We start from the raw sequence: 19,663 nt of genomic DNA, 5'->3' as shown, positions 1-19,663 counted from the left end.
TGAACCACAAAAAATTTGTAATCTTCTCCCACTTCACCAATCTGGGGTCGGCACCGTCCATGGACATTAGGCAAAATTTGGACTCACAAAGGGGCCCTTTAAGGAGTTTGACTTTACCTCTCTCTACCAAAACGGGCGCATGGATAAATTTTTGCAAAAAAACTCCAAAATTGGCGGAGGTTTGACAGTTAGAATGTCCTCTTCAAGCTCTATCTACTGATGTATAGCACGCCATGAGATTCCTCATATTTTAGAAGATTCTTTTTTTGATTCACTTAGATTCCGACAGAGTTGTCACATCATAGGTGAATCAAAAAAATAATCTTCTAAAATATGAGGAATCTCATGGCGTGCTATACATCAGTAGATAGAGCTTGAAGAGGACATTGTAACTGTCAAACCTCCACCAACTTTGGAGTTTGTTTGCAAAAATTTATCCACATGCGCCCGTTTTGGTAGAGAGAGGTAAAGTCAAACTCCTTAAAGGGCCCCTTTGTGAGTCCAAATTTTGCCTGATGGAGGCCATGGACAACATTGAATTCTGCTACTATTACACAAAACTTTTCTTGTAGTGGGATGTTCACCATTGGAGCTTTCCATCGGCCTGCACATCACACAGGATTATAAGATTAAAACCTTACAAAACCCCACTAGAATAGGGCTCTCAAGTAATTTATACATAGGAAATTGTGCGGGCTCTCCTTAGATGCAATCATCTAAGCATGAACCTTGAATGCCTAAGGCAATGCACAAGCACATGATCAGTGTGAGAGAATACACAACTAGATTGCAGCTAGGGGCTACTGCAAAAACAAGCATATAAGTTGAATGCATAGTCCACTTTGTTGATTGCAGCATATACTTACCAACACAATTTTCTCATGGGTGAGAGGATTCACTAACAGATTAGTAGTCGGGGCATGCTAGAGAAATGTGTCATGCTTTGCTTGGCCCCCTCACTAGAGAGAGAGAGAGAGAGAGAGAGAGAGAGAGAGAGAGTACTTGAGTCCTGCTTCCCCTTTCTTGCATGCATGTACTTTGACATTGGGGATCTGTTGTCGGGGGATAAGTGTTCGAAACTTGAGCCAGGTCAGCGCCGAGTTGTTGGCAGTGAAATACTTGGTTATGCTATTGACGCACAAAACTTGCTCAAAAATTGGTAACACTGATGAAACTGATACGCAATCAAGAAGAAGTGTCGTTAACGACACCATTAAATAATGCTAATGACAGTTTAGGAGCTTAAACTCCCATTACAGATCACTTCGGGCCGTTAACGGCTCCGCAACTCATCAAAAAGAAATAATTAAACTAGGTTTCTTGCTGATGAGAAAAATCCTAATGTGCCGGTTCCATCTATTCGATTTGTCTTCTAACACTATCTTGGCCTTTCTTTAGCACTAGACTTTCCAATTTCCCTTCATGGTCGGCTTGCTCCGAGCTCTCAAAACTTGTCCTGCTTGCTATGCCGAACCTTGGCCTTCTTCCCCGAAGACTGCTTACGAGCCTTGCTTGCTCTCTCCTTGCTTAAGCCGAGAGAGAGAGTATCCCCTTGGTTCCTTCCTTAGCAAAGTCCGAGAGCGAGCCTTGTGCTTTGGTTAGTGAAGGACGAGAGAAAGAGAGTGTCGTTCTTCCTTAAGCCGAGAGAGAGAGCCGTGGCTTGGTTGTAAAGCCCTTGCTTGGCTTTGATCGTCGAGCAAGAGAGACAGTTTTTCACGCCTTGATTACCTCCTCGCTTCGCCTTGCTTGAGCCGGAGATAGAGAGAGAGAGCCCTTCATGCCTTGATTACCTTCTCGCCTTGCCTTGCTTGGTCCGGAGATCGGGAGAGAGAGCCCTGCTTACCGCTTTGCTCCCCTCTTCTCTTCTTTGCTTCTTCAAAAACTCCACCTTCTCGTTCATAGCTTGCTTTTTATAGCCCTCCTCTCCTTGTTTTTATAGATCGGCATGTCTGTGATGACGTGGCAGGCCCGTCAGTGATCGGCGCAGAATTTTATGTGGCTGCTACCGAAAGGGATTGCCTCAGGATGCTGAGCAATTGTCTCTCCATGATCGTCATCGCCCTAGCCTCCTACCAAGCACCGCGAGTAGTTCTTCTTCCCCCAGTGCCCTCCTCGCTGCCAGTCCACGCCATCGACCTCCCTCTTTCCTTTTGTTCACATTATATCCCTTAAGTGGGTGGCCCTTGGGCGGCCGACCATGGGCAAACATAATTATGGCCCTTGGCCATTATTAATGGGCTTGGAACCACACTTGGCATACATATCTTTTAAAGAATTGTGAGTCGACATTCCAGGCTCGAAGCCCTGCAAAAATCTGTGGCACCACAGTTGGCATACATACCTAACAAAGCACTACCAAACACGGCATTCTTTGTGAGCATTCCTTGACTAACCTTATCATCTTGAACTTCGATGCCCGTGTCAACATCTCGTATAATCCTACATACCTTTAAGATGCAAGTATAGGTGATTGCATTGAAGTAAGGCCTTGCCATCACATCCGATAAAAAGTGTCAGAGTTTCTTTCTTGTCAGCCGGGTATTGCCAATTACGACCACTGCCGGCCAAGCACTGCATGAAACGACATCCCGGGCATGAGGCTCATCAAGCTACTACTGCTCTAGCATCCCAAACTCTGGAAAATAGACAAAACTCCCAGCTAAGACACAGACCGAGCCAACTGGGCTGGTACGGAGCCGGCCCCTGGTGTATCTTAATCGGCCAATATGTTGGTGACTGGGACTCCGATCACTGAACTGAAAAGACCGATGTGCTCCACAAAGTGATCACTTCATGCCCGTGCATTCTTTTCATTTCTGTCACCTCGGTTGCAGTTTCCCAATCCGGTACGGATCTGCAATCGACTCAAACTTTTAACTCCCATAAGTTCTTCACCATAGCTCCAATCGACGAGCCGTAAAGACAGGCCGATAGAGAACTTCAAGAACTAAAGTTCTAGATCATAATGTTTCTTATGTGCTCACTTCAAGCATAAGAAGTTTTGGCATCATTAAGGCATCTCTTGGACTTTTTAACCGCATTTGACATACATTCAGCATTGAACTTGTGCTGTTACCAGGCCTTAACTATTGTTCATTAATGATGTAGGCTTCAAACAACTTGAATTGCATTTTTTTAGAATCTTTCTTAGCGTGGGAGTGGAGCTGCACGACATCCACCCCCTCTGAACCTGCACAGTCTCCGGTCTGTGCCAACCGTATTTATAAAGCATCATCAAGAGCATCATCAGACTCATCGTTTGATGCATACATAGCATTGTCTTCAGGAGGTTGATCTGTGTTGAAGTCTACAATATTAATCTCACCATCTCGTTGCTTAAACAAGTTAACTCTTTTTCCTGCAATAGGCACCTTGAGCTCAGTGCCATCAAGCTCGCATAGCTTGTACGTCGCATTATCATAAACATGAAGTACAACATATGGTCCAAACCATCATTTAACCATTTTCCGCATAGCAGTGTACCGGTTCTCCAAGCTACTGTCATATACAAGGACCCAATCCCCATCTTTAATAACACGAGGTCGTAGTTTGTGCTTACCATCAAACGCTGCCTTGTTCTTCAACCTTGCTTCCTTAAGCATTACTTTAGCCTGTTCAATATCTTCTTGACATCTCTCAAGTTGGCGTATGCGCAATCCAAGCAAATCTTCTGTAGACATACCTTCTTCCCATGGCATTACATTCCAAGAGATAACAGCTTCCTCTATAGGCATAATGGGTTTTTGCCCGTACATTAGCTCAAATGGCATAAAACCAGTAAAACAGAACTATGTGTAGTAGTTTAGGCCAATCACCAATATGTCCCTGGCATGCCTTTGCTAAAGCTTTAACAATAGGCGGATGCCCTCTTTCACTTTTACCATTACCCTCTGGATTGTATGCTGTAGTGAGAGCCAATTTAATGCCCAAGCGAGCAAAGAAATCCCGAGCTTCATCTGCATCCAATTCTCCTCTATCAGCAGTAATTCTACCAACACATCCATACCTGGAAATAACATCCTCAAGCAAGAACTTGCATACAGAACTGGTAGCTTTGGTACGCAAAGCTCTGCCTTCCACCTGATTAGTAAGATCCTCTCTTGCAAGAACAATATACCGCATCTGCCAGACACCTACTGGCATGGTAATCAGGTCCACCACCCACTTGTAGTGGAGCCAGTGGATAGGTGGGATGCAATCCATCTCGATGTCGCACATTAGAATATTGTTGGCATATTAGGCATGTCTCCACAAACTGAGCCACATCTTTATACATACCTTTCCACCAGTAAAGATCCTTAATCTTGACAAAAGTTGCCCAGACCCCTCTGTGTCTAGCCCATAAACTTTCATGAAACTCTTTGATAACCTGCTGTTGAGTCTCTTTATCACAAACAACCCGCTGCGGTACTCCTTTAGAGTGTTTCGGTTGCTTCCATAAATGGCCATCCTTCACAAAATAGCCGTAATCTTTCTTCCTGATCTTTTTGTACTCTTGATCCGTCCACCCTTCATGCTTAGTAAGAGTGCCAAGGTAGCGACCAATTAAAAGCCATTCTCCTTCATAGAACTCTTTAGAAAATACCTCAAAAGTATGAGCAATATTGCCACAATTTGCATGCAGATAAGAAGACGAATAGAACTTCAAGCCAACATCATCACTTGTGGTTAGCATCTCTTCTTCATCTTCAAATCTAGCTCTTGATAACATATCTGCAACAGGATTATCTCTACCTGCAATATGACAAAATTCAAGATTAAGAGATTTAATTTAGGCTATCCATCGCAGCATAGCAATATATGGAGTAGAGAAATTTGCAATCATCCCTATCACTGGCAAGCAATCTGTCTCTACCATGACTGAAGCTACAATAAATTATTCTTTATCAGACCTTAGAGTAGTAGCAACGCCCCAAAGTTCTCTCTTAACCTGTGGGTAGCCTCTTTGGTGAGCATTGAGCACTTTTTCTCCAAATCAAACCGCATACCTGTTCCCTTCTTCATCATCTTGACCTATAGCCCATCCAATACCTGTCGAGCTAGTGTCAACTATTAAGATTACTAGCCTTCCGCATTTGTAGTCGACTTTCCTCAAGGTCGGAGTCTCAAGGAGCATCTTCTTTAATTCCTTCATAGCAATGAGCAACATGTGGTAGCCAAATAAGATAGAATACACATGCACCCAGAAACCGACGAACTTTAGTAACTGAAGAGCACATTTCCTTCATCTTTTGAATAGCTTCAACTTTAGCCCGACTTGACCTTCTACCTTCTAGACTGCACATGTGCCCTACAATTAGAACGTCTTGGGCACCAAAAGTTGATTTTTGCCCTGAAAGTGTTAAGTTAACTTCTTCAAGCCTGGATAAAATAGCATCACAGTTAGCAATATGTTGAGCAACAAACTGTCGACACCCCCTCTGATCTTTTACTTCATCTTTTGAGCCTTCCTCACAGCCCTTAATCGGTAGATCATCAATGAAAGGCATAGTAACATCTGGGATAAAGTCCCTTAATACCTTGTTCATGCCGTTCATCATATGAGCTACAAAATTAGTAGCACCCTGCGGCAGAGTGCACATCCTTACCAATCCGAGAGGTGTATGCATTGTAGTAAGATCCCTGCACTCCAAAGCTAACTGAAATTGATCATATCCAGAATAAAGATCACCCATAGAGTAAATTGACCTACCTGCAAAAGCCTCAACAAATTCATCCACAATTGGGCCGGTACCCACATTGCGGATTGTTACCTTGTTAACAGGTTGCATATCCTGTATAAACATTAAAGTACCATTTTTCTTCGGAACAGTGAACCATCGATTAGAGTATGTCGCACATGATGGTTCCAAGATTCCAATTTGTATCTTCTCATTAAGCAAATTGATAAGCTTTGGCAAGTGAGCTTTAGGAACTGGAATAGTACGTAAGCTCCATGGCATGTGAGGAACAGTGAATATAACCATAGGTGCAACAACACTTGGATCCACACACCCAATCTCACTTGGATCAAAGGCAAAAGCTTTACCATGTTTTTCGAGCATACCTTGAAAACACTTGATTTCCTCTTCGTTGAGAAAACCATCTTCTCCCACCTTAAGTTGCTGCAATGTCTCTTTAGTGAATTTATGCCCAATGTTCTTAGGATTTCTGAGCATAGGCTGTCGAGAAGCTTCTTTAATTACTTCATCACTTCCCTCTGGTAGAGGTGTAGCCACACGTCTCACTTTCTTTGTAACTGTCTTGTACTTCCTCTCTACCCCAACTTCAACTTCTTTATCCAAGTCATCCTCAATATGTATAAGTGCCTCGTATATGTCCATTGAGTGCACTTTAACAACTTCAGTTCCACTTTCTAACCTGTTCTTCTTGATATCCTCAAGCTCTGACATAGTATCAATATAAGAGATCTCTTCGAAGATTCCTGAAATCGCATCATCCGGTTCTAGCACATCACATCCCTGTAAGTCACTTTGAATGCTTGAAACATATTGTTTCTCCCACTTAGTTAAATCATTAAATTTCCTATAAGATACTGAACCCTCAGATGTCAACCCTAGAAATCCTGAAGAGAAGGTTTTTGTTTGCGAGAACTTCTCCTCACTTGCACCACCATAGTCCCGCTTTATAGTGGCACCCCCAGAAAATCCTGAGCAAATCTTTATTCTTTAAACTCCTTACGTATCTTTGGCATTGGAAGATCACGTAAACTGTCTTTGTTTCTAGCATGATCAACACATACAGTTAGAAATTGAACCGCTTTGTTACCATCCCAGCTTCGAACCTTGGCATAGGCTGAGCCATCATCGAGCACCTTAGTTTCCATCCGCACAGCCGTAATGTAGGGTTGTCCCAGAATCAATGGGTAGGAGGAATGCTCCTGTATAAAAAAGTTCTGCTCATCACAGACATCCCCAATAGTTCCCTTAACATTTGCGCATGCACCATAAAGATCTCCAGGAAGCACGTTGGCAACTCGAATCCGCCACCCGTGATCTACATCAATAGGACACTTCCCCTTTTGATGCAAATTCTTTGCCATGAGATTGATTTCCGAACCATGGTCTATGAGGGCTAAGACCGGCTCCTCAATGTCGGCAAGCTTTACCACTGTTTCTGCTGTTGCTCTGGCCCAATGAGTCCTCCAAAAGTGACTCTTGGGTATAACTTCTTCGTCTTCACCATCATTAAAATGCATGTTTCTTACCTCAGGCATAATCGGGCTTGGAACCACCACAGGCTTTGGCTCTTCTTCTGTAAGATCTGCTAAATACTCTTCATAGTCTTCCGAAATTGCTTCAATGTGACGAACCACTTGGCTTTTAACTGGATATGACTCTTGATCACTCGGTACTTATCGCTTTCTTTTTATGATGTCTATAATCTCTTCGTGGAACTCGCGCTTAGCAATTCCAAGAATATCCCCCAATGTGAGCTCCACTTTACTATTTAGGATATGTTCTTCAAAAACTTTCTTCAAATCTGTAGCCAATTCAATATCAGACTTGAGCTTATACGAGGGTCCTTTAGGCTTACCTTGCTTCTTGTCCTTCGGAGCCTCTTCCATAACCACCTCCGGAGCAGGTTTAGGAGCTGGCACTTCTTCTTTCTTATTGTTGGATCTCGTCTTCCTTTTTGACATCCCAGCCACCTCTTCATCTCTTTTCCTCTTCTCTTCCACCATAGCTTCATTGGATTGAGCTTTAGCAATATAAGCATATACTGAAAGAGAATCCACTAGATCGGTCCACCCAGTAGTTTCTCGAATTGAATTACCCACTTGGAGTAACTTCCCATATGTTACCTTACCTGCTTCTGCTGTCTTTAAAGCATATGGCCACAACTGGCCCTTTGTACCTATAACATCATCATCTTCCTTACCACAAAATTGCAGCCCCTATGTAGCTGCTTCCACAAGGGCAACATTATGCTGTATTTCCTCCACTATCTTCTTCATTCCGCCTCTATCAAAGTTCAAGCGGAGCAGTTCCCCTGTCGCCCTGAGATGAATCTTCTTCTCTTTCCAGAAAACCACATTCTTCTTATAAGCTTCATCAAACTCATTACACTCTCTCACAAACCTGTGGTCTTCACTATCGCACCACGTGCATCGATCCCAATTTTTACGTGGTGGCTGCTGCTGCTTAGGTTCAGAAGTAGACGCCTTTCCAGATAACCCTTCAAATTTAACAGTTTTAAAATTCAAATTTAGCTCTTGAATACCTTTAACCAGGTCGTCAAGAACAGGCCCCTCCAATTTGGGTATTGCAGAGGGTGGCTTCTCTTTAATCTCTTCTTCATCATCATCTACAACCTCAACCACGATCTGCTTGTCAGCTCGCTTCTGTCGTTTTACAATCATATTCACCGCTTCACAGACTATTTTCCAATCCGATGTCAACCCCAATTCTCCTGTCGGGTCCTCCAATAATTGCACCAAATTCTTTTGTAGTCGCGAATCAGCAGCTTGAATAAACAATTCCAGCTTTTGATCCTTCAAGGAATGTTATTTTGCTAACGATAACTAATCAAACTTCTTTTCAAACTCTCGCAACAATTCTCGTGCAGATAAATTTTACCCTTCTTCTGCACCCACTTCGTAAAACTCTGTCTGGTCACCCGTTGAGAATCCTCCAAAAAATATTCCTCTTGCAGCGCCTTCTTAAAATCCTGCCAGTTCGGTCCTTGAGCCGCTTGAATTTCTTTAATCTAGGCCCTAAGTTCCGGTACTGCAATCAGATGAAATCCTTCAACTCAATCCTGGTCTTTGAATCCTGGTCTTCAACACCATTATCTTCCATAGACTGCTCATACAAATTGCAAAATTTTGAAATATCTCGGCCCTCAAACCTTTGCAGCTTTTCTGTAACACTTTGCCGACCTTTGCGAATCCGCTCTTGCAAATTATGTTGCTGTTGGGCAGCCTGTTGCTGCTGCATGTATGCCGCAAACTGCTGCATCATCTGCTGCATGGCTGCCTTTGTGGTGTAGACATAGTCTTCAATAATTTTCCCACCCCGGCTCGGTTTCATGTCGGGTTCACCAGGTGTCGGGGGATAAGTGTTTGGAACTTAAGCCAGGTCAGCGCCGGGCTGCTGGGTGTGAAAAAATTGAGAGTGAAAAATTGCCGCACCGCACAATACAACAACAATTAATTACTTGGTAATGCTATTGACGCACAAAACTTGCTCGGAAATTGGTAACACCGATGAAACTGATACGCAATCAAGAAGAATTGCGTTAACGACACCATTAAATAATGCTAATGACAATTTAGGAGCTTAAAATCCCATGACAGATCACTCCGGGCCGTTAACGGCTCCGCAACTCATCAAAAAGAAATAATTAAACTAGGTTGTTTGCTGACGAGGAGAATCCTAATGTGCCGGTTCCATCTATTCGATTTTTCTTCTAACACTATCTTGCCTTTTCTTTAGCACTAGACTTTCCAATTTCCCTTCATGGTCGGCTTGCTCAGAGCTCTCAAAACTTGTCTTGCTTGCTATGACAAACCTTGGCCTTCTTCCTCGAAGACTGCTTACGAGCCTTGTTTGCTCTCTCCTTGCTTAAGCCGAGAGAGACAGTATCCCCTTGGTTCCTTCCTTAGCAAAGGCCGAGAGCGAGCCTTGTGCTTTGGTTAGCGAAGGACGAGAGAAAGAGAGTGTCGTTCTTCCTTGAGCCGAGAGAGAGACCCGTGCCTTGGTTGCAAAGCCCTTGCTTGGATTTGATTGTCGAACAAGAGAGAGAGTTTTTCACGCCTTGATTACCTCCTCTCCTCGCCTTGCTTGAGCTGGAGATTGAGAGAGAGAGACCTCCACGCCTTGATTACCTTCTCGCCTCGCCTTGCTTTGTCTGAAGATCGGGAGAGAGAGCCCTGCTTACCGCTTTGCTCCCCTCTTCTCTTCTTTGCTTCTTCAAAAACTCCACCTTCTCGTTCATAGGTTGCTTTTGATAGCCCTCATCTCCTTGTTTTTTCCCCACCATGCAGTCACATTGCTGTGATTGACGTGGCATGGGAGCCTCTATGATGACATGGCAGGCGCGTCAGAGATCGGTGCAGAATTTTATGTGGTTGCTACCGAAAGGGATCGCCTTAGGATGCTGAGCAATTGTCTCTCCATGCTCATCATCACCCGAGCCTCCTACCACGCGTCGCGAGCAGTTCTTCTTCCCCTAGTGCCCTCCTCGGTGCCAGCCCACGCCATCGACCTCCCTCTTTCCTTTTGTTCACATTATATCCCTTAAGTGGGCAACCCTTGGGCGGCCAACCATGGGAAAACATAATTATGGCCATTGGCCACTATTAATGGGCTTGGCACCACACTTGGCATACATATCTTTTAAATCATTGCCAGTCGACATTCCAGGCTCGAAGCCCTGCAAAAATCTGTGGCACCACAGTTGGCATACATACCTAACAAAGCACTACCAAACACGGCATTCTTTGTGAGCATTCCTTGACTAACCTTATCATCTTGAACTTCGATGCCCGTGTCAACATCTCGTATAATCCTACATACCTTTAAGATGCAAGTATAGGTGATTGCATTGAAGTAAGGCCTTGCCATCACATCCGATAAAAAGTGTCAGAGTTTCTTTCTTGTTAGTCGGGTATTACCAATTACGACCACTGTCGGCCAAGCACTGCAAGAAATGAAATCCCGGGCATGAGACTCATAAAGCTACTACTACTCCAACATCCCAAACTCTGGAAAATAGACAAAACTCCCAGCTGAGACACCGACCGAGCCAACTGGACTAGTATGGAGCCGGCCCCCGGTCTAAGGTGTATCTTAATTGGCCAATATCTTGGCGACCAGGACTCTGATCACTAAACTGAAAAGACCGATGTGCTCCACAAAGTGAGCACTTCAAGCTTGTGCATTCTTTTCATTTCTGTCACCTCGGCTGCAGTTTCTTAATCCGGTACGGATCTGCAATCGACTCAAACTTTGAAGTGCCATAACTTCTTCACCGTAGCTCCAATCGACGAGCCGTAAAGACAGGCCGGTAGAGCACATCAAGCACTGCAGCTCTAGATCATAATCTTCCTTCTGTGCTCACTTCAAGAATAATCATTTTTGGCATCATTAAGGCATCTCTTGGCCTTTTTAACCGCATTTGACATACATTCAACATTGAACTTGTCCTGTTACCAGGCCTTAACACTAGGTTGGTCCTGGGACACTTTTATGTCCTGGGACACTTTTATGTCCTGTTAAGTGACCATTTTCCTTGAACTATGTCAAGAGTTTAAAAATGGATTTTGAGGTGCTATCTATCTAGAAATTTGTCTCATGAGCTGAAAAAAACTCGACATTTTTTTGGAATATCAATTCCATCCTTAACATTGTCCTTGCACAACATTTCACAACCTAAACTGTGTGAAAAAACGGGTCCTGTTTTTGCCTTTTTTCAACTTTTTGCAACTATACCACTCTAGAATTCATGTTTGTGAGGTCTATAATGCTAGAGAATTATCTTTAGTAGTCCTCAACATGTCCTGATGCTTCTAGGGAGAAATAAATATTAAAGTTGTAAGTTATGACCAAATTACAAAAATTGTCAAATCCTGTTTTTTAGCCAATTTTAGCTCTTCTATGATTTTTTTGGTGGATTTCATGATATCCAAATGTATTTTTGATTTCCTATGTCGCATATTTTAACATAAAGCTAATATTCCTCGAGTTTTGGGGCACCTAATACCCTATTTTTCATAGTACACAACGATGGTTGATTTTTTCAATTATAGAAGAAAACAAACCATTCTAGTATATCAAGTATATCTTTTTCAATATTGTTGGTTTCGTGTGACAACTACATGCATTTTGTAGGTAGTAACCATATCAAGTCATAAGGATCAAATTTGTCTAGATATTGAATAGTTTCTATGGGATTCTACAACTCATAATGTTGAACCCAATTTTTTCATGTTTGCTGTATTTAACACTTCATCTTTGTCCCCAAGATTCCCCTTGGTAAGAGATATATTATTCTTTTGACATGCTCCATGGCTCCTTATGAACATAAAGGACAATAGGGAACTAAGAAAACATGCATATATTATTTGTATTGAGCGTGGCTATAGAAACTTTGATGATATGTTTGCAGAATGGTAAAAATTCAACTTTTTTGTACCCATTTATTTTGGCACAACAAAAAATAGTGAGTGAGAAGCAATCATATGTTCTGATCACCAACCCATTGAAGTTAACTAGGGAATTTATCTCAAGTCCTACAAAAATCCCTAATCTTATTTTTATCGAACAAAACATAAGAAATGACTGTTTTGATGAAAATGGACTGGTCCATCAACTTTGGAGGCTTGGTGTGACCAAAAGATGAGAAATTTTACAAGTTTCTTATTTTTTCCATGTCTAGTAGGCCTTGAACTATAACCTCATGAAAGGATTTGACAAAATGAGTGGATCTACTATGGTTTTGGAGGTTTTTTTCAAAACCCTGAAAGGACACTTTTATGTCCTGTTAGGTTACCAACCTAGTGTTAACACTAGGTTGGTAATGGGACACTTTTATGGCCTGGGACACTTTTATGTCCTGTTAAGTGACCATTTTCCTTGAACTATGTCAAGAGTTTAAAAATGGATTTTCAGGTTCTATCTATCTAGAAAGTTGTCTCATGAGCTGAAAAAAACTCGACATTTTTTGGAATATCAATTCCATCTTTAACCTTGTCCTTGCACAACATTTCACAACCTAAACTATGTGAAAAAACGGGTCCTGTTTTTGGCTTTTTTCAACTTTTGCAACTATACCACTCTAGAATTCATGTTTTTGAGGTCTATAATGCTAGAGAACTATCTTTAGTAGTCCTCAACATGTCCTGATGCTTCTAGGGAGAAATAAATGTTAAAGTTGTAAGTTATGACCAAATTACAAAAATTGTCAAATCCTGTTTTTTAGCCAATTTTAGCTCTTCTATGATTTTTTTGGTGGCTTTCATGATATCCAAATGCAGTTTTGATTTTCTATGTTGCATATTGTAACATAAAGCTAATATTCCTTGAGTTTTGGGGCACCTAATACCCTATTTTGCATAGTAGACAACGATGGTTGATATTTTCAATTATTGAAGAAAATGAAACATTCTAGTATATCAAGTATAGCTTTTTCAATATTGTTAGTTTCTTGTGACAACTACATGCATTTTGTAGGTAGTAACCATATCTAGTCATAAGGATCAAATTTGGCTAGATATTGAATAGTTTCTATGGGATTCTACAACTCATAATGTTAAACCCAATTTTTTCATGTTTGTTGTATTTAACACTTCATCTTTGTCCCCAAGATTCCCCTTGGTAAGAGATGTATTATTCTTTTGACATGCTCCATGGCTCCTTATAAACCTAAAGGACAATAGGGAACTAAGAAAACATCCATATATTATTTGTATTGAGCGTGGCTATAGAAACTTTCATGATAGGTATGCAGAATGGTAAAAATCCAACTTTTTTGTACCTATTTCTTTTGGCAAAACAAAAAATAGTGAGTGAGAAGCAATCATATGTTCTGATTACCAACCCATTGAAGTTAACTAGGGAATTTATCTCAAGTCCTACAAAAATCCCTAATCTTATTTTTATGCAACAAAACGTAAGAAATGACTGTTTTGATGAAAATGTACTGGTCCATCAACTTTGGAGGCTTGGTGTGACCAAAAGATGAGAAATTTTACAAGTTTCTTATTTTTTCCATGTGTAGTACGCCTTGAACTATAACCTCATGAAAGGATTTTACAAAATGAGTGGATCTACTATGGTTTTGGAGGTTTTTTTCAAAACCCTGAAAGGACACTTTTATGTCCTGTTAGGTTACCAACCTAGTGTTAACTAATGTTCATTAATGATGTAGGATTCAAACAACTTGATGTGCATTTCTTTAGCATCTCTCTTCGCATGGGAGCGGAGCTGCACGACACCGTGGGAATTAGAAGCATTCAATCTTTTGCAGGGCGGAGGAGAAGCAACAGAACCTTTGCCCTTCGACTTCCTTCTCGGTGGAGTACTGTTAAGATTGTTGTCGGAGGTGGCTGGCTCCAGTGGTGAGCTATCCTCCACTTGGACTGACTGTTAGTCTCTGACTGCAGACCTGCTTGCAGCTCGCAATCGCTTTCCTCCCTCTCTCTGACCTGTGGCCCCTGCGATGTGCTTCCCTCTATGTTTCATGACTACACCACTACCTCAACCTAACAACTGAGCTTAACTATTCGAGATTTTAAAAATATTACGATTCATTTTTCAAAGTCCAAGTATTACACTTTGTATAGTTCATGACGGTGGCCCACACACTTGAAAAAACATGACTGTCCTATCCATGTGTTATGCTTATAATATGTGCTTGTTGGCATATGTTAACTAGCACAAAAAGCGCGACACGTTAACATGCTTTCACCCTTTAGGCCTTGTAATAGGCCAAGTTCAATGCTGAATGTATGCCAGATGCGGCTCAAAGGGCCAAAAGATGTCTTGGTAATGCTAAACAGTGAGTATGCTTGAAGTGGTCATAGATGGATTTTAATTAATCAAAGTTGAAGTACTTGAAGGGCTCTACATGCCTATCATTATGCCTCGTCAATCGGAGCTAGGATAAGAAGTTATGACAGCTTTAAGTTGAGTTAGTAGCAGATCCGTACCGGATTGGGCAGCTGTAGCTAAGATGATAGAATTGAAATGAATGCATGGGTCTAAAGTGCTCACTTTGTGAAGCGCGTCGGTCTTTTCGGATCAGTGATCGAAGTTACGGTTGCTGAGTTATTGGCCGTTAAAGATGCATCGGGGGCCGGTTCCGTATTAGTCCGATCAGCTCGATTGGAGTGCTATCTAGGAATTTTGAGTTTTCATCTAGGTTTTTGAAATGCAATGATGGCGAGGAAAAGCCATCGTGGCTCCAGCTTGCTGGGGAAAAATGATATGCTTGGCAGTGCTTTAGTCGGCATGTACGTCAGTGCCCGCCTAATGTGGCCATCCAATGAAGGATGCCAGGCGTTGCATCAGTCCAATATTTATGCCAAATGTGAGTCCCTTACAATGACTATGGCCTCCAATGAATAATCTTGGCAAAGACTTGGCCGATGTGTATGCCAAATGTGGTCCTATTATGAAAGAACAAAAAGTTCTTGTTGAGTTCTTTGTCAAAAATGTCATCTTTTGGAATGCAATGATTGTGGGTGATGCCTTGGTCGGTATGTATGCTTAATGTGGGGCCTCAATGAAGTTTAGAGACCGACGGAAGCCAGCCACTCAAAGGTCCAAGGGAAAAAGGCCGCCCAAAAGAGGCTATTGGCCGTCTAAGGAAAGGAGTTGGCCGCCATAAATTGAGACCAAAGGGGATTTGGTCGCCCACTATTGGTCACCCTTTTTTTTAAGGGCATGTGTGAACAAAGGAAATAAAAGGAAAGTGAAGGCCATGGCAGGCAACAGAGGCCGCAGGCAGCGAGGAGGGACGTAGAGCTCGTGCTCGTCAGCACAGGCCTCAGATGAGGTCGCCGTAGAGAAAAAAAACACTCAGAAGCTCCTCGCGCACAGGTTCGGCACCAGCGGGGCTGGATTTAGTGCTGGTCAAAATCCCGCCATGGCCACGTCATAGGGATGGGTCCCGCCACATCAACTACCCATTAGCGACATCGCTAATGGGTAGGCTAGTTTTAGTAAGGGAGCCATGCAACCTATATAAAGAGGGGACTCGTGTGATTGAGTGGGTCCTTCTCATGGTTTTTTCTCTCTCCGAGAGTAGAAGCCAAAGCTTCTAAACCTCATTAGCCAAGCATCGAATTGCTCTCTTGCTCTCCGGGGAAGAAGATGAGAGGCATTAGCCATCCTAATCTAAAGCTCTGGTATGTTTTTTTTTCTTTTCTTTTCATTTTTTACGCTCTCAAGAAGAAAGTTGGGCAAAGCTCTTGAGCTCTAAAGCTCCATAGCCCAAGCTAAGCTTCATTAAGCTTTCCTAAGCCTAAGCCTAATCTCTCAAGCCATGCAAAGCTCTCGATTTCATTAAAATCTCATTAGCAGAGCCTAAGCCTAATCTCTCAAGCCAAGCAAAGATCTCGATTTCATTAAAATCTCATTAGCAGAGCCTAAACCTAATCTCGCTTAAGCCGATTTTTGTAAACTCTCTATGCCTATCACAAACTCTTAACCCAAGCCTAATCCTAATCTCGCCTAAGCCATAATCCTAAGCTTTCCAAGCCATTAACCCGGAATTAATCCGATAACCATAAGCTAGATTGGACCACCCAAGGCTTTGGAAGTTCAAGGCAGAAGACAGTCCAAGGTGGTTACTATTGATCGTCTTGATTAGCACCACCTGGATTAAGACAGGTTAAAGTTTGTCAAGTGCATAAACGTTTCCATTATTATTTGATTAAAACAGGGATACTGTGGCTTATTTGGTGTAAGGTAACCTGTTTATTTTGAGCTCTATTTTCGTTAATTGTGTCTGCACCTCTTTCCCCGCACCTCTCACAACCAGGGGCCCGGTGCCTTCCCAGCTCACCTTTTGCACACTTATCCCCCGACAACACATTTCCACAAGGTGTTACACAGAGACATGGCCACTCAAGTAGCTTATGGATTTACTATCTTTTCAAAGAAATCCAAGCTAGATAGCTCAAACTGCAACATTTGGAAGCCAAAGATTAAGACCCTCATCACCTATAATGGTCTATGGGAATGGCTTACGGACGTCAGAAGACCGTGAATCATGATGTGTCATTGGCAACCATTACACAGCCTGATGTAGAAATATGGATAGATATCAACAAATGGCTGTATACATTTTTGGTTTTGAACCTATCCAACACAGTGTTATAAGAGGTTTGTGCGGAGGAGCATTCACAAGGCTTGTGATAGGACATTAAGGACTTATGTGAGGAAAAATTGGTGGCCCGAGTTCTTTAGCTATAACGGAAGCTTTAACTTCTATGGCTCAAGTCCTTGAACTCTTTGCAAGGGTTGACATGCAAGATTAGGACAATCTCGGACGATGTCATTGCTTTTGGAGGCAACATGTTCACACAGCGCATGGTTGCCTAGCTACTCTCCAAACTTCCTATAGGCCTTGACTCTTACTATCAAGTTCTAATTTTCTTTTGCTCAATTCAAACCCAACTTGGGAAGAGGTTCTTCTCGAGCTCATGTAGATCAAGATTCATTCCAAGTTTCAGGCTAGAGGGGCTATAGGCATAGATGACACATTGTTGGCAAAGAGCAAGGGATGGGGACAAGTTAAGAAACCCAAATTTTTGAGTCGAACAGTTTCTCTTCAATAGAGAACAATAAGAAGAACATGAAATTCAAGGATATAGAGTTTTATTATTGTAAGAAAAGGGGCACAAGTAGACAGAGTGTTGGAAGAAGAAAAGGGGTGAGGTAGATAAGGCTAAGGAGAAAAACACAGCTTTGAGGGTGGTGATGACTGTTAGGATATCTTTGGTTGTAGCTTGTCTTGGGATTCTGCATGTTGCACCTATCACATCTCACAAAGAGACAGGCCCAAGACTAAAATGTCAATCCAAGGGAACAAGTGACTTGACTAGGGCATGGAAGCATGCCAAGATATTTCAAATCTCTTGTCTAAACAAAAACACTTCGTAAAAACAATGTATGAGCTTTCTAGTTGTTAAAATCCTAACTTCTATCTCTTTGATCAAGAAACACATGAAAATCCAAGAGCAAATCAGCTCCAAACAACACAAAATTCAATCGCCTCATTCCTTACAAGGTCAGAATGACTTTTGGACCATCAAACCCCACATCTGCATACTGGCAAAAATTTAAAAAATTTATAATAAAACTGCAAGTCACGGAAGTTTGTGCGGAACCTACCTAATAGGTTCTCCTAAGCATTAGGATTCCACAGCAACTGACGAAATCACAAAATGATGCTTTGATAGTAAGATACATCACCTAGAAGATCACGAGATTTAGTGCTTGGAACTCGCAAAGCTCTTGTATTGTAGGCATCCATGAATAGCTCTCCTTGAGGCTATGGCAATGGTGCTCTCAGTTCTTTGATAGGCAAACCATGCAATGCGATGTATAGAGACAAAGACAAGTAGCAAGAAGGCAATCTCACAATGTACACAATACCCTTAGCTTGAACTTTTGATTAATGAATTAACCTTCTTTGAAACCCTTTAAAAAATGTCTTTTATACCTTGGCTAAGAGTCTCACATGTACAAAGGTTTACTAGCTCAAAAAATGGGTAATCTAAGGTAGCTATAAATCTATCTCTTGATAAAACTTGAAAGCTCATAGCCTTGGATTTTGTTTTAGCAAAAATATGAGATAAAAATTGATGGTTTTTAATGGGAAAATTTATATACACATGGGTGTTACAATGGGCAAAGAATCCTCCAAAGATCTTCTTTTTCACAGCAAGTATCTTATTGTTGGAATCTTCGAACACTCTCCCCTCCTATTTCATGTTGTCCTCGACATGAATCAAGGTCTAAAATCTAGGAGTCTCCAATCAATCTCTCTGTGTCTCCTTGCGGATAGTGAAGGCTGGTAGATGGTCTAGATTTTTGCTTGTGAATCTACTTCTGGGTCATTCCTTTTCCGGTGATCGTCATTCCTCCCCTCCTAGACCGGTGCACGTCCTAGCCACAGAGCAAGTAAGGAGAACCGTGAAAGTACCAAGTACAACACATAATAAAAGACAAAATTAATATAAGCATGAAGCACAAATGGTCAAGTGGAGAATGGTAAAATAAAGATTACTTCTTGCTAACTTAAAAGTATTTATGCCAAATACAACTAGTGAACTTACACAAGCTAGGAATTAGAGTCGTGTGATTTATTAGTGTGTCTCCAAGGTCAGTAAACATAACTAAAGGGTCAAACAAGCTATCAACTCACTAACTAGCAAGTAATATTATTTCCTAATGAGAAGATAACCAGAAAGGTGTTTTTGGCCTATTGGACTAGGCTTCTTTGCTTTGAGTAAGTGTGAATATCAAGTGCAGTCAAAGTGATTTGTATTTCATTTTGAAATTCATTTCATTATCTCTTTCTCTTTGCTATAGGAAGGCTCAATATAGAGCACCTCAAAGTAGCTGGGAGCTCATGACTCTTTATCAACTTGGCAAATTTTGATTTTTCTTTAAGTGCATTCTTTCAAGTGCCAAAAATCCTTTGGGAGTTCTTGACTCATCTAACTAATCATAAATCTCAAGCACACATGTAGCTTCCTCTTTGCTAAAGTGTGCGCGTATGTCACACGTGTCAATGCAAGGAAGTTGCCCATACATCGTGTGCGAGCCACAAATGGCTCCAAGCACACAACAAGCCTAAACTAGTAAGCTCAAAGAAGGCGATGGTGTGTCACTCACCGCTCTATGCTTGCTTCGTGGAGGACTCTTCATCGCGAAGAAGAAGGAGACGCCGCTACGCCGTGCTCAACCGCTTCACCGCCGTCGTGCCTTTGTAATGCTCGATCGTCCACACACACACACTCTCTCTCTCACATACACACACACACAAGGAGGTGAAGAAGACGAAGATGGAGATGGAGATGGAGCAAGAGCACTCTTCTATTGCACAAATGAGAGAATGAGTGAATTTTAGGTTTAGTTGACTTTTATATGAGCTCGCCCCATTCACACTTGGGCGCCCATGCTTAGCCAACTAATCCCTTGAATGT

The sequence above is a fragment of the Adiantum capillus-veneris genome, chromosome 5 (genome assembly GCF_014529385.1).
Source record: "Adiantum capillus-veneris isolate H3 chromosome 5, ASM1452938v2, whole genome shotgun sequence".
In the NCBI taxonomy this organism is placed as follows: Eukaryota; Viridiplantae; Streptophyta; class Polypodiopsida; order Polypodiales; family Pteridaceae; genus Adiantum; species Adiantum capillus-veneris.
Note: the sequence above shows the minus strand (reverse complement) of the source record.